The 11613-nt window shown below is 40.3% G+C and overlaps 1 long non-coding RNA gene across 1 annotated transcript in view; it reads left to right on the forward strand.

The window, feature by feature from the left end:
• The window catches only part of LOC122799650, a 242761-nt gene that overhangs the window by 66188 nt on the left and 164960 nt on the right, over nt 1-11613 (forward strand). Inside the window, exon 2 of the long non-coding RNA XR_006364487.1 lies at nt 11279-11441. This is a non-coding gene — a long non-coding RNA (uncharacterized LOC122799650). The remainder of the gene's footprint in view (nt 1-11278; nt 11442-11613) is intronic.

Here is an 11613-nt window from a genome sequence, read left to right on the forward strand (position 1 = left end):
TGGTAATTTGTGGGCACTTTGTTTTTTCCAAAGGGGATTTAGCTTTAGGCCATGGCTCTGGCACCAGTTATCCGTCTCTGTGAGACCCTTTTGCGAAGTATGCAAATCCATGAATGTCTCTCTCGTGTGTGTGTGTGTGTGTGTGTGTGTGTGTGTGTGTGTATGTGTGTATATGTATATTTGTATATATGTATATATATATATATATATATATTTATATTTGGGTGATGTAGTGGTGCAGTGGTTAAAGTTGTCGTCTCACAGCAAGAGGCCTCTGGTTCGATTCTCGTCTGGGGTGCCTTCTGTGCGGAGTTTGCTTGTTCTCTCTGTGTTTGCATGGGCTTCCTCCGGGTACTCCAGTTTCCTCCCACATTATAAAGACATGCATCTGGACCGTTTCTCCCTGGGCCTACGCTGAAAATAGGCTCTGTTCTAGTCGGACTTTCCCAGTCAACAAATGTTAAATAAAGCACGTATTTTTTTAATTAATTAAACATATCAGAATTATCAGAAGTGTATAAAGTATCTGCATGTTTGTGCTTGTGCAGTATTACAGTAAAGTTAATTCACAGAATACAGTCACTACAGAGCATATTTTGCAAAGTACAGTATTTCGAAGAGTTTATTGTGCATTTGAATGTTGTTACAAGCTCTTAGAACAGTTTGTATATAATTACAAGGGCCATATTTTCAGTGTGTTTGTGCATACTTTGTGGTTGTGGCAGAATGACTTTGAAAACCCATTCCACTTGTGTTTGACAGTAATATTGCTGAGAACTGGAGAATGTTTGAGCAAGAGTATGACATTTTCATACAGGCTGTATTTTCTGTTAAAGATGACCATGCAAAGGCATTTATTCTGCTTAATTTAGCTGGGTCAGAAGCCATAGAAAGGAAATGTTCATTTGTGTATGTACCTGCTATCTATACAGGAGAGGGGGGATAACTATCATATTGTTGTGCCGGGTGAGTCAAGGGAGGACCCTGAGAGCTTAAAACTTAAATTTAGAGAAATGTGTAACCCCCAGACAAATGTTACAATGGAAAGACCCTTGTTTTATACAAGGGTCAAAAGCCTGGTGAAACTTTTGCAGTGTATATAACCTACTTGAGAAACAAGGCTAAAACATGCAAACATGCAGATTTGGTAATTTAAGGGCTAAGTTGATGAAGACAGACATGTGTGGTATTAAAGATGATGCTGTGAGAAAGATTTTGCTTCATGACAGTGATTTAACTTTGAATAAGGCTATTGAAATTTGTCCGATATACAAGTTCACAGAAAAGCACACAAATATGCTTACAAATGAGAACAGCTCAAGAAGGCACAGTGATAAAGCTCATGCTGATAGTATGCAGCACATAGTTAAAAAAAAAAAAAAAAAAAAGCAGGCCCAAGCACAGGGCAGGAACTGTAGCCCCTGCAGCACTCACTGGTAAACCCCAGAACTTTCCAGCAAATTCCAGAGTTCGCACATGTCTCAGCGAAGCATAAAAGTGAGTCAGGAAACTCAAAGCATGGACTGCAACTCAGTTTCATTGCCAGCTGTCGTACTTGTGGTGGAAGCCATGTATCCAAAAGGGAAAAAATGTTTAGCTTTTGGTCAACAATGCCAGAAATGCAATAAATGGAATAATTTCAAATGGTTTTGGAAATGAAAAGGCCCAGATTATTTATTAAGAGGGAACATTGTAAGAAATTAGTTGATCAGTTAGAGCTGCAACACTACTTTTTTATGTAGATGGTGTATCAATGCTTCATGAAATAGTCAATGTACTAGATTTAAGGGCAAAGAATGAAGTATTTTGTGTTGTCCGAATAAATGGCAAATCCACAGAGCTCAAAGTTGACACAGGTTCCTAAATGCAATGTTATGTCAGCAGAAGCATTTGCTAGTGTATGTCATGGTGAAAGGCTTGACTTTGTAAGGAGTGCGAAGCTTGTTGCTTATGCTGGCGAAGAAATTCAAACTTAAGGCTCATTAGTGCTTTCATGTTAGTCTGCGGTAAGAAGCTATGACGTGTTATTTTATGTGGTCAAGAGGCACTTCCAGTCATTATTAGGACTCTGACATAGTTTGTAAATGGGACTGCTTTCTTTTAATAAGCAAGTCCATCAAGTTAGCTTGAAAGACGACTACTCTAATTTTGTCCAGTACATTTTTTCTACCTATGCTGATCTTTTTGAAGACCAATTAGGGAAGCTTCCAGATGTGTACTCCATGAAATTAGACCCAGATTTCAGTCCAGTTAGGCCAGCACGAAAAGTTCCAATAGCCTTGCAGGTTAGAGTCAAAGCCGAGCTAGATAAAATGCTGTGACAAGGTGTGATTTGTCCAGTTGGTTTGTGTACTCCAACTTAATGGGTATCTTCCATGGTGGTAGCTCATAAGAATAGCTCAGATGACATCAGAATATGTTTTGATCGAGATTTGAAGAAAACACTAAAAAGACCTTCTCATCCAATGCGCACAGTCGAAGAAGTCGCAGTCTTCATGTCAAATTCCACTGTTTTTTCTGTCTTACATGCAAAGAGTTCATTTTGGCAAATTAAGCTTGACAAGAAATTATCATTGCTCACTACGTTCATTACTCCATTTGGCAGGTACAGATTTGTGAGAATGCCATTTGGGATAAATTCTGCAAGTAAAGTTGATCAGTGTGCTGTGGAGCAACTTTTTTCTGGGTATCCTTGTGCTATTATAGTTGACAACATACTAGTAGGAGGTCATGGTGAAGCTAAGCATGACAGAAACCTCAGAAACATTCTGGAAAGGACACTTAAAGTGAATCTTGAGCCCAATCCACAGAAATGCAAATTCAGGTTACAAGAAGTTACTTATGTTGGTCATTTATTTACCAGTTCAGGCTTACGACCAGACCCTTCTAACCAAACAGCCATTCTTGAGATGCCAGCTCCAGACAATGTTCAATGTCTGCAATGTTTTCTCTGCACGGTTAACTATATAGGCAAGTTCATTCCGGACTTCAGTAAAGAAAGCTGACACACAAAAATGTATCCTAGTCTTGGTTAGAACAACACCAGAGAGCATTTGATGTCCTGAGACACAGAATTGTTAGTCCACGAACTCTAAGATACAATGATGTTCACAAACTAGTTACTCTTTCCTGTGATGCTTCGAAATTTGGTCTTGGTGCACTCATTCAACAAGAGAATCAACCTGTGTTGCCTACACTTTGAGAACTCTTACCCAAATGAAAATACAGTATGCAAAGATTAAGAAAGAGCTTTTGGCAATGTGTTTGCATGTTCAAAGATCCATGAATATGTTTATGGTAGACTTATCCAAATCGAAACAGACCACCAACCCCTAGTCACTATTTTGAGAAAGTCTATGCATTCAGCTCCAGCCAGACTGCAATGCATGATGCTAAGATTGCAAAAGTATAATTTCACTCTTGTTTACAAGAAAGGCAAACTTCTTTATCTTGCTGATACATTATCCAGATCACCCAGAAATGCCACAGAACAGCATGAGAATGAGAACCTTGATTTTGAGGTCATGGAAGTGAGAAATTTTTCTTCCACACACCTTGATGAGATAAGAGAGCACACAGCCACAGATCCAGTTTTACAAAGGCTCAACTACTTTGTCAATCAAGGGTGGCTGTCAAAGCAATCTAGTTTCTCAAGAAGTGCAACCTTATTTTCTTTGCAGAGATGGATTTTGTCTGACAATGGTATCATTATGAAAGGTCCAAAAGTAATTGTTCCAAAGTCCTTGCAACAAGAATAGATTACTATCTTACACCCAGGAACCGACACTACTAAAAGAAGGGCAAGAGGACTAGTATTTTCGCCTTCTATGTCATTAGACATTGAGAGAGCACTTTCATATTGTTCCATGTAATAGTACAAGCCACATGAGCAGAAGGAACCACTTCAGCTAAACCAGATTTCTTAACTACCGTGGTCGACAGTTGCCACTGACATTTTCGAGTGGAATGGTCAACATTATTTGGTGTTTGTAGACTCTTACTCTAATTGGTTTGAGATTGACCTACTTCCCAGTCTAGCATCTAGTACTGTCATTACTAAGATGTGTCATTTTGTAGTGCATGGTAGTCTGTACAAAGTTATTTCTGACAGTGGCATGCATTTTACAAGCCAACAGTTGAAAAGATTTGATGACGAATGGGACTTTGTTCATGTCACGAGTAGCCCTGAGAAATTGCAGTCAAATGGTTTGGCAGAACATGCAGTACAAAGTACAAAACAGTTACTAGAGTAGTCAAAACGAGATAATAGTGATGTTTTCTTGAATCTCAGAAATTTTCCTCATGATGAACATCTTGGTTCACCTGCTCAGAGACTTCTGTCGAGAGAAACCAGAACCGCATTACCACTCAGGAATCAATTGTTGGTTCCATGGGTCAAGAACCACAGGTCAGTGAAAGCCTTTCTATTGAAGAAATGCCTAACCCAGAAGTCCTACTATGATAAAACCAACAAACTGCTCAATCCATTATGAGAAGAAGTGGTAAGGATGCAAATGTCCAAAGGTTATGATTGGATTGGAGTCATAAAAAATATTTGCCCAGAGCAGAGATCATACGCTTTGGAATCACAAGGAGTACAGTTTAGGCAGAATCGGAAACATTTGAAACGAGTGTCCAAGCCTATGCCATAGCACACAGCCTGAGAAACTCTCTATCGCAGAGCGAGTTGTCCAGTGTTTCAATTCCTGGGGAAGTTCCAAAGAATATTCTTGTTCCAGTGACAGATCCAGAAGTTCCTGATACGAGTTGTTCACTGAAGACTGTCCCTATTGCTAAATTCAGTCCAGATTGTTATGAGATTTGGTCGTATATCCAAACCATGTAGCAGATACATGGCAACTTGGACATGAACATTGTGTTTTGTTTCTAATGTCTATAGTAATGCATGTCTAACTCTAATATTATTTTTACAAAGGGCAATCTTTTTTAAGAGAGAGGATGTAGATCAGTATGTGTGCACGTATCTTTAAGAAGCTATCCATGGCCTTGCACAAGTGTATAACTGCCATTTTGTAGTAATCTATTCAGATGTAAGGATGTATGTCTGTAAGGTCTGTCTGTTAACCTGTTTGTTTATATTTTATGCTGCTGCTATCCATCCTGATGTGTTTCAATGTATTAAAGCATCTAAACAAAATACCCTGCCTGCTTGTCATCTATATAAGAGAGGGACAAGCGACAGAGGAGTCCTAAACGAAAGACCAGCACTGGTAGAGATTTTAGTAAAATGTATAAGAGAAACTGCTGCTAAAAAGGAATAATTAGTAGAGCATATAAAATATTGCATAATACCTGTAAGAATCAATCAGAGGAGGTTAGAAAGGATTGGGAAGAGAGACTGGATGAGAAATTCCCAAAGAAACAATGGGGGATATATGTACGTCTCCCAAATATGCAACAAATTCTAGGAGATTTAGGACTTTTTGCTTTGAAGTATTTACATAAGTATTTTTTATATCCCCAGTAGAGTCCAAAGAATTCTTCCTCAGGTAGACAGCAAATGTTGGTGGTGTGATGGGGAAGAAAGAGTTAATTAGGAACATAGTTTCTGGGAGTGTAATGAGTTGGCAGACTTTAAAGATTCCCTGCAGACTGCTGTGTCAGAGATACTGGGTGAGCAAATTGGTGCATCTAGAGAAATGATATTTCTGAGCTATGCTGCAGAATTGGAATTGCCTAGACATAGTATGGGCTTGCTGAGTGTAATTATGGTGGCTGCAAAAAAAAAAAAAAAAAAACAATTAGAAAATGGAAATCAAAATCTAAACCAACTATACTAGAAGTAGTGAATATAGTAACAGAGATAAAACAACTGGGACCTATACAAAAGGGTAGGAGCAAATTAAATAGAAAAATGGGAATTGTGGGAACAGTGCATACGGGGAGGAATGAGGTTTAAAAGAAGGCAGGATTTAAATTAGCTGTGTAATGTTTGACAGACAATGACTGGGCAGATTAGAAGTGACATGTTTACAACTAAAATGATGCCATCATGGTTTGTGATCTGTAATAACTGCAACTAAAATTATGTCAATACGGTTTGTTTTTTTATGTAAATGTATAATTGCCTGTGTCATAAGTGATGATTTAATAAAGATGTTTCTTGTCTTAAAAAAAAGGAATGCAGAAAGATGCCAATAGATAGTAGAATGGAGTATGAGGTATGGTTAGGGGATTTGGTAACACATGGTAAATTAATGGCTGATAGAGTGTTATGCATTCAAGTAAGCAAATGTATGTGTGACTCCCGTGCACTGGCCCAGTAATCAAGGAGCCTCAATCCTCACCACTAACACCAGGGAGGGGGCGTTCACATTGGGAGGATAACAAGTACACACACAGTAAAGACAATTTCCCTTCACAGCACACAGAGATGACAGTCTGGGGCTGGTTTCTCCCTTTCTCTCCATATCGCCAGTAAGACTCCCCACTGACACAGCTATAGGGTTCAGATCTCAGCCAAGTGGTCAAGCCAAAATCTCCAGCACCCACTCTGTCCAACCAGTGCTTTGTGTCCCTGCCCAAGTAGCTAACACACACACACACACTTTAGGATTTGAGTTATATACACTCACACAGACACTCCTGGGGAAGGCTGGCACAGGTTCTCCAGCTGTGCCCCCTTCTGCCCAGACTATACTGTAGTATTGACTGCCACCAGCCACTACTATCAGCTACTATAAAGGCCCTTACCAAAGGGTATCCAATTCTACTGTGCAATGTTATTATCCAGTTGGTAAGTGTGACTGAGACTTGAAGGCTATTTAGGAGTTGCTTGTACAGTATCGCCAAATACATGCAAGTACTCTTAAGAGCTTAAATTATCTCTACACTAAACAGCCACATTTAAAAGGTTTAGAAATATTTAATAATAAATAATAAAAACACAAGACTATACTCATTGTTTCAACACGGTGATAATAGAGCCCTCATTTACAGCTCTGGTGACAGACTCAAAGTCTATCAGGTTGAGCAGGCATGATCTCCCTTTCACAAACCCAAACTGCGTAGGGTCCAGAGTTTGGAGGTTCCCTATGTCCTTATTTATAAGGTCCATGATGATGCGCTCCATAGCCTTACATATCAGACTCGTCATATTAATGGGGTCCCTAGGGTCTGTAGTCGCTCCCCCTTTGTGGAGTGGGATGACCGTAGCAGTGCACCATTCAATAGGAACAAAGCCTGAAATGAGGCTGTGATTGAACAGGATACTCCGGTGTGGTGCCAGTTCACTTTGTAATTCATGTAGAACACAGCCAGAGATATTATCAGGTCCCATGGAAGCTGTATTCTTGGCTTTGGACAGTGTGGCTTTTACCTGTGTAGCTGTAATAATAAGGAATTGGCATTCCTCAGGTATTGTGATAGGCCCTTTAGGGGGTTAAAGGGGGATAAAGTTCACACTGAACCTGTCTGCCAATATGTTGGCAATATCAGTTGGTTCTGCATCTGTATTGCCATTGTGCTGTAACTCAGAGCAGATCTGAGTATTGCCATGTAGATTCTTGACATAACTATAGAATGCCTTGTGGTTGTCTTTGGAATCTGCAGCAATTTTGTTTTCGTAGCTAGCTTTAGAGGATTTGAGGATGGATCTCAGTATTTTGCTGAGGCTAACAAGGGTTTTTTTCCAGTCTTGGGATTCACCCTTTTCTGCAACAGTTTTTTTTTCCCTTCTGTTGTAGAGTTTGTTTATGGTGGGGGACCACAATATTGGCTTCCTTATTTTGGAGGAGAGCGTCTTGGTTCTGTGTGGTATGGCCCGTTCCATGCACTTATGTATGTGTTCATACAGTGCATTGGTGTATGATTCAGCAGTCATGCACCTATTTTCCATTTGCATGGGTGTCGTGAAGTTAACCACGTCTATTTTTAGAAGCCCAAAATTGGCTTTGGAGAAGTTTTTTACGGTGGTTTCCTTTGAGGGGGGGGGTGAGGGGGGATGGATATCCATGGTGATTAGCTTGTGGTCAGATCTGACCAGAGAGGAGTTGATTACTGGTGTAGAGCAACGGTCGCCCATGTTAGTAATGACCAGGTCAAGGATGTTTCTACCCCTGGTGGGGGTAAGAATGAGTTGCTCCTGAGCGTTGGAATTAATGAATTCCAGAAAAGGTTGAGCAAGTGTGTTGGTACATGAGTAATTTTCCCAGTTAATGGAGGGGTAGTTAAAGTCTCCCAGTATAAGGGAATTGGGTTGTACCCTAATATTTTCCAGTGTGTTTAGGAATGTGGAGTGGGAGTCTTGGGACATAGTGGGGGATCTATAGCAGGCTACAACCTGGATTGCAGTTTTACCCAGTGTTAGTTGTACTTGAAGTATCTCTGATGCATTATGTTTGGCTACTAGTCTGGAGGTGTGCATATCTGTTATGAATATGGAGACATCACCGCCTTTATTGCTTTGGTCCAAGTTTAGGGGTCAAAAGGTGTGGTATGAATTATAGCCTGGTAGTGCTGCAGTGCTCTCTGGAGTCTTGAACCAGATCTTGGTCACTGCACAGATGTCGATGTTCTCCATTTTAAGGATTGCTTCGAGCGAGTGCATTTTGAGATTTAGACTTCTAGCGTTGAGTAGCATAAACCTCAGATTTTGTTTGCTTGTAGCTTTTATGGTGGTAATTTTATCTTCAGGACATTGTCTAAAAAAGGCACTATAGGGCTGGCAAGAGCCTTGTCCAGTATCCGGAATCCCTGGGGTGACAGGTGCAGGCAATCTATGGCGAAGCATCGAGGTCTGTCGTTCATGTCATCCCGGGCAGACAGATACTGGCTCCCCTTAGAATGACACCAGAAACTTAGCCAATTGTTGAAGTCAATAATTTTCTGCTTGTACTGTGGTATCATTCTGGTGAACTGTAGGATGCTGTTCAGAGCTAGGGTCATATCTGCATGGGCTACAAGATCCGAGAGCTGCTCTGTCTCTTCATGTAGTCCAGGGAGGTATGTCTCCGGTCATTCACACCAACATGGACAGTGACAGTCATACAGTTTAAGAAATCATGATCAGATATCTTGGACAACACAGTTACAGCTTTACATTGAAGTAAGGGGGTGAGGAATCGTACCCAGAGCCTTTGGTCAACATCATATTGTTTACATACCCTCTCAGACATATGAATGAAACTATCAAAATGATCCCCCTCTGTAAACTGTGGAAGACATTTACTGACCTTTTGTGCTTCTGGGGTCCTGTTACTCCTTTTCCCATTACCTCCACGACTCTGGTGAAGAGTCAGCATCTCCTTTTCCTCAGCTTCCAGGTGTAGCAGTTTCTCATTTTCCTCAGTCTCTAGACGCCTCAGTCTCTGTGCTGCTTCTACTTCCAAATTCGTGGCTTCCAACTCAAGTCTCTTTAGCTCCAGATGGATTTTTAAGTCCTCTTTAGAAAGGTTGAGCTGTCCATTTTCTGAGTGTTGTACATCTCCACGACCAGTCTGATCATCTTCCTGGTTGCTATTCTCTGATTCAGCTGTGACCAAAGCTGCAATCATGTCTGCCTTAGTCAGGTTTCCATGCACCAGTGCTTTAGCCTGGTACATGCTTTCCTGCTCCCATTGACTAACTAAGCTACCAAAAGAAATAAAACAATTGTGATCTGAACTCTGAATGTTCACTGCATGGCTGATTTAGGATGCAAAAATACCTTCAGTGATCACTGTACACAAGCTACAGGAATTCACTATCCACACCACTACAAGCCAATTAATATGTGATGTGGCTAACTCACCACTGTCAAACAATTAATATCTGATGTGGATATCCCACCATTGCCAAACAATTTAATATGTGATGCCCGTGCACTGGCCCAGTAATCAAGGAGCCTCAATCCTCACCACTAACACCAGTGAGGGGCATCCACATTGGGTGGATAACAGTTACACACACAAAGTACAATGTCCTGTAAGAGCACACAGAGATCACAGTCAGTCTGGGGCTGGTTTTGCCCTTTCTCTCCAGATCCCCAATAAAACTCCCCACTAGCACAGCTATAGAGTTCGGATCTCAGCCAAGTGGTCAAGCCAAAATCTCCAGCACCCTCTCTGTCCAACCAGTGCTTAGTGTCCCTGCCCAAGTAGCTGACACACACACACACACACACACACACACACACACACACTAAGATTTGAGTTCTATACAAATGCACAGACACTCCTGGGGAAGGCTGGCACACATTCTCCAGCTATGCCCCCTTTTGCCCAGACTATACGATAGTGCCGACTGCCTCCAACCACTATCAGCTACTATAAAGGCCCTTACCAAAACGTGTCCAATTTTACTTTGCAATGTTGTTATTATCCAGTTAAGTGTGACTGAGACTTGAAGGCTATTTAGAAATGGCTTATACAGTATCGCCAAATACATGCAAGTACTGTAAAGAGCTTAAATTATCTCTACACAAAACAGCCACAGTTAAAAGGTTTAAAATATTTAATAATAAATAATAATAACACAAGACAATACCCATTGATTCAACACAGTGATAATAGAGAGTTCAGAAATCACAGGACATACTTTAAAACAACATTGTGGGACAGTCTGACATAAATATAGAAAACATCCACACTAATCTGGCTATATTCCTATCTATCTCTAAGAAAAACTATGTTCTAAATTTTACTTACAAGCAAGGCACAGTGCTGGTGAGTTGTTAACAGGTCTGAAGTCAAATACAAAATGCTGAATCTTTCTCTCTGAGAAAGACTTAAATTCATAATACACATTACTGCCGAGTCATTTCAGATTACATCATTCTTGACAGTTCTGCTTAAGTTTCCCAGGCTCACAGAACTTAAAATTTAACATAACTCTGTAATGTGCACCTGCTAGGAAGCCACAGCAATAAAAAGACACTTTACATGTGAAACCTAGTAATTATATCTGTCTTAGGACAATAGAATAAATTTCCTGGCCCAGATATCCTGTCTCTGAGCTTGAGATCGCACACAATTGTAAATTCTTTACTTAACAGCTTTCTTCCAGCAGGGTGCACTGTGGTTACATTTTTGAAGCTTAACACATAACACAGTTTTCTTAAATTTGTGAAACCAACCTGTGGATCATATTAATATTTACGACGACACAGAATTATTTACAAAATTCTATCTGGCTGGGCTGGCAGCCCCTCAGTTTTTCACAGTAAGTTTGTACCAAAATGAGTGAAAAGTGATGTCAGCAATGCTTTTTGTCTGGCTCCTGCGAGTCCTGCAGATGCTCTCTAATCACTTCTGAAATGTTCTTTATTTAAATTTCACAGATTGAGTGGAAATCTGCCAGGACTGTTTTCGAATTGAATTTTAAAAGGCTGGTCACAGACAAGACTGGACAAAGGCTGTAGTGTGTTGTTTGATCGCTTTGGTTTACATAGAACCTCCCATAAAAAGTGCACTTAAAATGATGGAAAAGAAAAAACTAAAAAGGTAAGGGTATCTCACTGACTGCATCTGATCTCTGTCAGATCTTAAGTAGTCTGTACAGTGTTAATGCTTACTTGTTAAAAACATTTAAATCTGCAAGAGTCTGCTGACCCTGTAGTAATTATATGGGACTTTAGAGTCTGAGTGTTAGAATGAATGAACACTAGTTGTTAGG

Source organism: Protopterus annectens, chromosome 4.part0 (genome assembly GCF_019279795.1).
Source record: "Protopterus annectens isolate FY-2018-M chromosome 4.part0, PAN1.0, whole genome shotgun sequence".
NCBI classification, from domain to species: domain Eukaryota; kingdom Metazoa; phylum Chordata; order Ceratodontiformes; family Protopteridae; genus Protopterus; species Protopterus annectens.